This window comes from Bidens hawaiensis, unplaced genomic scaffold, assembly GCF_021521415.1.
Source record: "Bidens hawaiensis isolate Kalapana, Puna unplaced genomic scaffold, B.hawaiensis_p1.1 tig00005873_1, whole genome shotgun sequence".
Taxonomy (NCBI): domain Eukaryota; kingdom Viridiplantae; phylum Streptophyta; class Magnoliopsida; order Asterales; family Asteraceae; genus Bidens; species Bidens hawaiensis.
Genome location: NW_027491386.1, coordinates 515,498 through 523,967, shown reverse-complemented (window position 1 = coordinate 523,967; position 8,470 = coordinate 515,498). Strand labels below are relative to the sequence as shown.

The 8,470-nt window shown below is 34.5% G+C and overlaps 1 pseudogene across 1 annotated transcript; it reads left to right on the top strand.

The window, feature by feature from the left end:
• Positions 1 to 410: 410 nt before the first annotated feature.
• LOC143630970 (uncharacterized) lies at positions 411 to 2,865 on the top strand (annotated as a pseudogene). The gene is made up of 8 exons (XR_013153269.1): positions 411 to 477; positions 815 to 849; positions 965 to 1,048; positions 1,182 to 1,265; positions 1,426 to 1,460; positions 2,244 to 2,328; positions 2,429 to 2,494; positions 2,630 to 2,865. The product of XR_013153269.1 is annotated as an uncharacterized LOC143630970 (transcript).
• Positions 2,866 to 8,470: the final 5,605 nt, after the last annotated feature.

The window sequence follows — 8,470 nt, the reverse complement described above, 5'->3', positions numbered from 1 at the left end:
GATTTTTTTATTACAAAGTTAAGCATTGCTAAATATTATTAATCGAAAAACTAAATGTTTCCATAATACTACACATATAAGAGAATAACCAGTATGGAAGGAGAGTCGAAGATTTGAGCCGCACGTCACAAAGTCTCAAGTTTGAATCGATAAACAACGAGTTTAACATAGTAGACTTAACTTTTTGGTAAAACATAAGATGATTAGCTCCAAGCGCTGCATACGACACGAAAGTAAGAGATCTCCTTTTGTCATCGAGGGAAGCTAGTAACCGGAACACACACAATAATAAATATCCATTAAGATATTTCTCTTTAGCATCTCGTGCCATATCTATCACCTTTCTTTGTTACTGACGCTACCATTTGGAAATCATCCATCATCATCTTGGTGTTAATCGAAAAGTAATTATGGGGAGAGGCAAGTTTAAAGGCAAGCCAACTGGCCGTCGTCAATTCTCTACTCCCGAAGAGATGCGTATGTTCACATATAATTGATGCTATTTAATTCGATTCGTATGTCATTCGGAGTTCCGATTTGAAATTTTGTTCCGGCGATTAGTTTCTAGGGTTTGAAGATGGTGAATCTGTTTAATTGTGGGTTAGATTATTAGTTTAGAGGTTGAACATGATGAATTTCAATCTCAATCTGCTTATCTGTTAAATTAGGGTTTAAATTTTCAGTTTAGGGTTTGAATAGGTGCTTAGCTGTTTAATTAGTTTTTTTTTTTGGCTTAAATTTGATATTTCCTACTTTTAATGGTTGATAAGAATATATTAATGGATGTGATTTTATTTCTCATTGATGATTGCAGTTGCTGGTACTTCTTCTCGTCCTCGTACATTCAAAAAGTTATACTTCTACATGTAAATATGTAACCGACTTCAATAGTAATGTATATAATCTAATTGTTTTTATAATTAGGTAGCAGTTGCTGATTATTATATTTTAATTTATAATTTTCCAGGAAGAAGCTGAAGCTGAAGCTCAAGTTGAGGAGGACCGATCTGATGTAGAATCTGAAGAGTCCTCGGAGGAAGAATCTGACGTCAGTAAACTTTGGCTCACTGTTTTATAGATATAATAATGTTGCTCTTATACACAATACAAAAATCTTTTGTCTTTGTGATTGCTATTACAGTCTTCTATGCTTATTATTTCATTTCATTTTTGTTGTGTAGAGGCAGAAAGGAAGCCAAAGTGTTATCGAGATTCAGAACCCTAATATTGCTAGGCCCAAAACCTTGAAAGCAAGAGATGCCGATGTAAGTATATATGCATACCGAATTATGTCTGTACTGATATACATATATACATACACATACACATACCCGCATACACACACTTACATTCACACGCATATGTACAATGTATATATGTATATACATATTGTATTTTGATGGCTGTTTATTTCTTGATGTTCAGATGGAGAAAACTACCGAACTATCAAGACGCGAAAGGTTTCTCTTTTCATGCTTATTTCTTTTGCATCTTTTTGTTTTTTACTTTTTATATTTGATGGAAGCTGCAAATACTAAATACAATTTTTCATGAGTGGGTTCGGTTTGGGTTGACCTGACATCTTTTTGTTGTATATGAGATGAGTACATAGTAGTCAAAGTTGCTGCAAGGTGCAAAAACACAAGCTTGGAAAAAAAGCGCAATTATTGGAAAATTTCAGTTTTTTATAACAGGCATAGAAAATTAATAGAATACCAGCAAAGATTAATTGCAATTGAGTACCTTTGATCCTATAAACACACATTGAACTATAGCCTGCTTTGCTAGTTTGCTTTATCTTGTTAAGTAGTTTTGCTGCAACATAAAGATGAAGCATGGAAGTAGCTTTAACATGTTTGCTTACAGAAGATAAGTGAGAATCTAGAACCATAATCCTATTAAGGAATTAAACTAAAACAAAGTTATAAATCAAATTTGAGTGTTTTATGTGCTTTAAATGACAGAGGTCACAAGTATTTAATGTATAAATGTGATTACAAGTACATTTTATGAAACCTGAATCAAAGTTTCAGAAATAAAAAGATTTAGGAGATATATTCATTTGAGCACATTTAAGGCGGCTTTCAATCACTGCGATAAAAAACACCAAATTTGTAAATTTCTAAAACAGAGTAATGTTATGGTTTTTCTTTCCAAAGGATTGGTGATTTTTGAAGGTTAGTCATCTAGATATCGTGCACAGATTATGTATTTTAATCATGTGTGCTTTATTTCCATTACAGAGAAGAACTTGAGAAACAAAGGGCTCATGAAAGGTACATGAAGTTGCAAGAACAGGGAAAACCGAACAAGCATGAAAGGATTTGGGTGAGCATCATTTATTTTTTCTTCCTATAATTTGTAAAATTTTTATTTCTTTTTTTGGCTGTTCTTTTTCAACCTGAGCTTTTATTTATTTTATTTGCAGAGCGTTTTGCTTTTATCAGACAACAAAGGGCAGACGCTGCTAAGAAACGTGAAGAAGAGAAGGCTGGTAATATTCTAAATCTTCTTGGTTTTCTGCCAACGTGGCAAAATGGGCGGGTTATGTAATGGTTCAAAAAACGGGTCAGTTAGTTTGAAAAGATGATGAATATGCATGTTTCTTACGCTTGCTCTTGTGTTTCAGCCAAAGAGCAAAAGAAGACCGAAGCACGAAAGTGAGCTCGTTTGGCAGCAGGGAAGTGGTAGTTTTGATATGTTTGGTTAGTTTGTTTTTAAGTAAAGGTTTTATATATGGAGATTGAGGGGATCTTTCTTTCACCATTTAACTATTTTATTTTAAGGTTATTTTGATACCTTGGACAAGAAATTTTTGGTGGCTAGTCATGATTTTGTGATAAACTGCACTATGCTATTTGCACAAGTTTGTGGTAAATGGCCCATTATTTAGAAGTTGTCTAAAGTATGTTTCTAGAAAGTTCAAATATTATTTTAATTTTGGTTTATTGGATTTTAATAATCCCTTTTGACTAGTATTGGTCGATAATAATCCGTATTCATTTTATCGCTACTGGTGGTCCCAAATTAAAAAAGGTTGGCCGCCAATGGTCTTCCGTTAAAAAGGAATTAACGGTGTTGTACTTTTCTCCGAATTTCAAATTGATGTTATAGGGCTTTTGATAGGAAGGAGGATAAGAGTCGATTGATGTAAAAATTAGCTTGAAACGGTGATCCAAACTACTTAATTTTTGTTAATTGGAAGTTCAAACATCCAAATTGAAGCATTGTTTCGGCATTTTGGAGCATCGTTTTGAACTAAGTTTTACATCAACCAACTCGTATTATTATTTCGATCAAAAACCCTAAAACATTAGTTTGAAATTCGGAAAAAAAGTATGATGCCGTTAAGTCCTTTTTTACGGGGGGGGGGGGGGGGGGGGGGGGTGTTATTGGTAGCCAACGTTTTTAAAACTGGGACTACGGTGGCAATTAAATAAATAGGGATTTTTATCGGCCAATAACAATCAATAGAAAATATAATTTATTAAAATCCAATAAACCTTTAATTTTTTGGTTTTTCTAGTGATATTCAACAACCTAGTTCTCTATTTTCGATTCACCTATGTGGTGTTTGTGGTCATTATTTGTGGTTTTGGGGTCAGTTGTAATTTATTTCCCGGTAAGATAAATTTTAATAATCGCTTTATTTGTTTATTATTAGCTAGCTTTTAACACGCGGGTTTATTTTGGTGCTTTTTAATATTCTTTTGAATATATAATTTGTTATATTAATTTAATTAATCTACATTGACTATGTTTGTCGCTTTTACTCCCGTGTGATACATGGTTTGAGAAAGAACAAATTTCATTGATGCCAATATTTACATATAAGTAAATAGGCTGTAAATAAACATGAGCAGGTACAAACACACAATCACAATCGTATAGCTATGTATATATGTATTAGTATTACATATAATTAACACCTTCAAGTTAGTGAAAATAATAAACAAACTTTCACAATCCATACATATTTATGTAGTCACCCAAATCATAGTTAATACATATTTTGAAAGCAATAAGTCATAGATTGTCTAAACATAATACCCTCAATAAAAACTAATGTTTTAAGTTGGACAAACCAAGCAACATTACACAAGATAAGTAAACTAACTTAATAAATTAAAGCTATACTTAACATGCAAATATTAAATTTATAATTTACAAATCTATAACTAAACATACAATTTACAAAACATTTGTGCATATGTTTATCTTATTGTTTTTTTTTATTGTTTGTCTATCTCTTCTTATTTCAATTTCAAGTATAAACTCCTAATTAATATCATTTTGCTTCATAGAATTAAAAAAACATTCAATTGATTTTAACATAACTTCTCGATTGGTGTTTTATAAAATATAATAACTTTTAGAAATATTATAATCCTTATACTAAAAGTAAATATAAAAGAAGCACAAGATGTTGTACAAGTCTAAAAGCCGATACTTGGTTAAACAAAATCTAAAGAGTCAAAACATCAGAGCTACCAAATCCAAAGAGTCAAATAAGAAAACAACCAAATCCAAATAATCTAACTTGCAACAAAAGTAAAATACCAAGTTGAAAAGACAAAATAACTTGGTAAAATTTTATAGATAAGTCTTTTAAAACTTTGAAACTATGATCATTTTTCTTCTTTTGAATAAAAAGCTTGGAGTGCCAATAGCTTTTTGAGATTCATTGGATTTGATTCAATGCTTGGTTGCATATTCACTCAGAGTTTCTTGCACATCATAAACCTCAATTAACTTACGCTTCAAATCTGAAGGGCCACTTGATTTTCCAAGCTCTTCGTCATGCAACAAACCATTCCCATTAATTGAAAAAAGTTTATAAAATAAGCAAACACTTGTTATTAAAATAACATAATATATGAATACTGTTATAATATATAACATAATACCTTGAAATTCACAGTATCTTGAGGGTTACTTGCAATGAATATGCTATTGAAGGACTGTGTGGGATCAATCTACATAGTAAATTAAAATGGATATGTTAAATAATTAAGATATAATATAAATTAATTACTTCTCCTTTATTTTTTATTAATAGCATGAATATTGAAAATGTACAATTGTCATCTGATCAACATCAAACTTTGCTTCAAGTTTTGAGATAATGGAAGTATCTTCAGTCAACTTGTTAATAGTAAACCACTTGTAATTGTTGGTAATGTTGTAGTTTGTAAAATCAAATTTGAAAGCTAACTTTTTTCATCCAACTCATCCACACCATCAGCTCCATAATATGTGTCACTCACAATCAACTTTCTTGTAACCTTTTTGTTACAACTGCTACAAGCATTGTAGTACCAGTTAAGAGCAAGTAAGATACTTATCATAGAGTACCCATCCATTAAGAGTTGTTGAAAAAACCGTCGAGAATTTAGAATTAGTGAGAACATGCCAGTAGCTTTCGGACCTTCAATTGTTTTATTGCAGATTGACGTGGAGTTTCATCTAGATCATACACCTCAATTAAGTTAAGCTTCAAATTCAAATTGGCACTTGCCATTCCAACCTCTTCTTCATGCACCAAACCCTTCTCCTTGATTGAACCCATAAGTGATAATAATAGCTGAGTGGCAGTACCAATTTTATGAAATTTGATATTGTTGGGTTTTAGTGGTGATCAGTCAACGGTCTAACAATTAAACCCCGTTTTAATTAAAAGGTTTCATATTTATTAATCACATTAATAAAAAGTTACGCAGCGGAATATTAAAACCAATAATCATCACTTTAAGGAACTGTACCGGACCTGGTTACAAAAAATACGAGTACGAGTCAAATGCATAAATATAAATTGTGAACTAACAATATATTTAAGTTTACCCTGGTTAATAAATAACCGGTTGAGACACCGAAGGCTAACGAACTGAGCTAGGTGACACAACGAGACAAACGACCGGCGCTAGTGGTGCACGATGGCAACGGCAGCGGCGGTGGTGTGTGGACAGCGGACGGCAAGCGGAGGCAGTCGACAGCGGCCGGCAGCGGTGGCGGTCGACGGTCGTGGCTAAGGTGGACGAAGAGAAAGAGTTAAGGACTTGTGCTATGATTAGTTAGGGTTATAGAATATCATATATTATATTATATAACCTCTAATTAGGTTAAACTAATCTTATTAGTTAAAAACCCAATGGGCCATTAAGTCTATCTCTAACTCCAAAGCCCACTCCACATTATTTATCTTGTTAAGGGTCCATTCCGGTTAACTAACTTAAGCAGGTTTATTGTTCGTTACCTTACGGTGTAACTCTCACGGATCATAACCCGGTTGGCCGTATTGAGTTATCCGAACCGGTCCATAATTCCAACAGTCTCCCACTTGGACGGGTTTCGGTTAAGTTACTCAATATTGACAGCCACCGGTGCTCTAGCTACACATAGCTACTCCAACAGGTTATGACATTTTATATTCATTAACCAAAACCATATTGGAATACACTATTGCAAGATAATGAACTTATGGTAATCGTTGTCATCTATCCTTTCTGTATAAGACACCAATTGAACAATGAGACATGGATCAGGTTCAATCTCACATGACGTTCAATCATTAAACTTCTCGATCTAGAATCAAAGTGGTCCAACCAAACACACAACAAGTTTGGGTGAGGCCTTACACTTCACCAGTATGAATCAACGAGGGCGCCAAGATGTCTAGCTGTTACATATCATGTAAGAGTACAGAATCCCATCTTGATTACATACAACTCCCACTGAACTTCAGATTATTCCCAACCAATGCCTTTATAGCTGGCAGTTACACGACAACGGTTGACACTGATCTAAGAATGGCCTTCAATAAACGAAAGTTCTAATACGTATATCAGGTTTAAGGATACTATATGAGTATAAAAATATCAAAAACATCTTATGACTAAGATCCATGAAGATGATTTGATGCGAGTTACTTCCAACGTCATTCATGATGAGGTCTGTGAGTTTGGAGTCAACTCCTTGAGTCCAAAGTCAGAATAGTCTTAATTCAGAGTCGTTCCCACGAGTTTGACCGACTACGGATAATTTAGAATATAATATTCATGGATTAAACATATTAAAACCTAAAACAGTTATATTATTCAACATTAGCATTTAACCATTAAATCAAAAGAGAACTTAAAAGTATAACTGCTGAAATGTTCACAAATCCAAATACTATATCAAAACAAACTACTAGCTAATCTAAGACTGAGCATCTCTGTGATGATCATGCTTGTCCTGAGTCATCGGTTTAGTGAATGGGGTCAGCTAGGTTTTGATCTGTGTCTACTTTGCTTATTATGACGTCTCCTCGTTCCATTGTTTCCCATATAAGGTGGAACTTTCTTAGATTGTGCTTGGCTCTGTGATGAGATCTGGGCTCTTTGGCCTGAGTAATAGCACCTGTGTCAGGTTTATGAATATTCGAAACCACATCGAGGTCAGTGATGAACTTCTTCATCCAAGTAGTCTCTTTAGCTGCATCTGATGCTGCTATGTATTCTGATTCGGTGGTAGAATCCGCCGCCACACTCTGCTTGGAGTTTTTCCAGTAAACAGCTCCTCCATTGAGAGTGAATATATATCTTAATTGTGAGCGAGAATCATTTCGGTCAGTCTGAAAGCTAGCATCAGTGTAACACCTTACAGTGAGCTCTTCTTCCACTCCTCCAAACACTAAGAACATGTCCTTGGTTCTTTTCAGGTACTTCAGATGTTCTTTACAGCAGTCTAGTGGGCAATGCCTTCTACTGAAAATGACTAGTCATGCTCAACGCATACGACACGTTAGGTCTAGTACATAACATTGCATACATGATAGAACCAATCACTGATGCATATGGAATACCGTCTGGTGGCAATCTCTTCACCTGCTTCATTACGTGTTATCTGAATACCCGCCTTCTTTGGAACTGTCTGTGTTGGACTCACCCACGTGCTATTTGAGATTGGAAAAATGATTCATGCATCCAACCATTTAAGGAGCTCTTTCTTCACCACTTCCTGCATATTTTGATTCAAACGTCTTTGTGCATAATGTGCGGATTTTACCTCAGGGTTCGTGACGATCTTGTGCATTATAATATATGGACTAATTCCCCTCATATCCACTATCGTCCACCCAATGGCCACTTTATGTTCCTTTAATACTTCCATCAATGCTTTCTCTTTATCATCTTCTAAGTTCGAAGCAATGATTGCCGACAATATCTCGTTGTCCCCCCCCACCCCGAAAAAAAACACATATTTGTGGTGTTTTGGGAGTTCCTTCAATTCGACTACCGGTGGACTGTCAAGGGACGGTCTCAACTTGGAGTCAATGGTGTCAGGTAGTCTCTCCACTTTGGTGGTTTCCCAATACTAGCAGCATAAACTTCAACTGCTCTTTATTCCTCTTGTAACTGTACTGAATGTTCCCTGCTTTCTGTAACAAATAGCACACTCCTCTATGGCATCTTCCACCATTTCATGAGGA